The following is a 1,907-nucleotide window of genomic DNA, read 5'->3' as shown; positions in this document are numbered from 1 at the left end:
CATAAATTGAGTTTTCCTATAGCTCTCTCATTCAAGAATCATTGCAATTATATCATAGAAATATAAACATTAATTGGAAAAATGAAAATAAATAATACTTTATTATTTTTTCTAGGGCATATATTTTCAACACGTTCACCACGTGGCAATCAAGCACACATCTCAAAACAACTCAAAGGATAGGAACATTGAACTAAACAGGTCTAACGGTCGGTGGAAATTGACCTAACTTAATCTTTCTCCTAGATGCCCGCGTTCTAAAAAAACCTTGTAAAACATAAAGGCTCCAGTTCCCAAAATCAAGCAAGTGCCTCGTATGCCTGATGATTCAGAGAAACAGAAGACTCCTACATATTATCGAAATAAATTTGAATATCTTGTTTGACTTGATTCAATGTTTATAATGCTTTGTATAAGAATGCCATGCAAATTTATGAGGTGTTGTTTGAGTTTCTCCAACCCTTCCAAATTATTTTCCCAGCGAAGAATCAAGCTCATCTAGTGCATGTACTTTTATCCAAGACATATTATGTACTTTGATAATTTGTATTCATGTTGTTGTTCAAAATTATAAATTGACTCAAAATGAGTGTAAGAAAAAATTTATAGGGGATGTGAAAAATCATATGGAACTTTGTTGTAAATGTAGCTCATATGAATCTTGGTCGTGACACTCTTTTGATCAAAGCTTCCAAGCACTTCCTCTCAAATTCTTGTGGAATAATTCAGTTCAAATCATTCTTAAATGCAAAGTAGTCACTCCAACGGTGAATGATGTGTGGGCTAGAGGTGAAGCCCATGGATAACTAGGTTGACATCCGATTTGTCGCCCGTCTTTGACCTTTATGCGTTCATGTCATCACTCGCCTCCCAAATCAGTGCTTATGTGCATATATTTTTTATTCTATGGCAACACACAGACATTTGGCTAGTTATCATTAATGTTGAATTCTTCTAAGTTGGAACTTGATATGATTTTGTTACATGCATTGCAATAGTATTGTATTTGTGCAATTATGATTAATCTATGTTGCATTGCAGGTGGCCCAAGTTGGTTGTAAATGTGATAGTTTAATTGCGTACCATGGTCTTAGCTTTTACATGGTAATTCGTTTGCATATTTAGTTCCTTGTACCTATAATCTGTCATACTACATCAATGCAAAAATTTATATTACTCTCACATGTCACGTGAGATATTTCTTATAAATTAATATTATGCTAGTTTATTTCATGATTTTAAGCTCCGATCGTTCCCTTCCATTCGTCCTAGGCATGCTTGACAACGTCAAATGTTGGCACAACTCTCGAGCGTTGATGCAGTTTCGAGCCAACTGCCCTCGAAGCCATCTTGATGAAGTGTCCTCTTTTTGTGCCGCACCAATATATGTGCCCGCACCGATAGCTCATTCTTTTCGAAGTTCTTGGTTCAACCATAGTCGACGGTGTCCTTGCCGGGCAAGTTGTTTGAAGAGTTTCTCGTGGAGCAAGGTGTCCTCGATGTCTCGATCAATATGGCTTTCGATCCTTTGAACACTTTGTCAGGGCTAGTTAAAAAAAGCGATAGGTATATTTTTCCTAACAAAAGTGGTATTTACGTAAATTTAACAAGGTGAAAACAATGGTAAGTGCACATAATTAATATGCGGTAAATAAAATGGTTAGGACAAAGGGAGTAATCTGAAAAACACAGATATTACGAGGGTGAAAAGTGCAATATACAAGGGCGTAACTGCAAAATGCCCGCCCGCCTCCCCCCACCGTTCACCGCCCACGATTCCTTCCAAGGAAATCCTCCACCTGTCCATGCCCCCGCACCGCCGAGCGCCTCCTCGCCCCCTTCCCCGGCCACGCATCCGGTTCCCCTCCGATGGACGCCGACGAGCCCGCCGCCACGCCCTCCGAACC

Source organism: Triticum aestivum, chromosome 5D, assembly GCF_018294505.1.
Source record: "Triticum aestivum cultivar Chinese Spring chromosome 5D, IWGSC CS RefSeq v2.1, whole genome shotgun sequence".
Classification (NCBI taxonomy): Eukaryota; Viridiplantae; Streptophyta; class Magnoliopsida; order Poales; family Poaceae; genus Triticum; species Triticum aestivum.
This window is presented reverse-complemented; position numbering follows the sequence as displayed.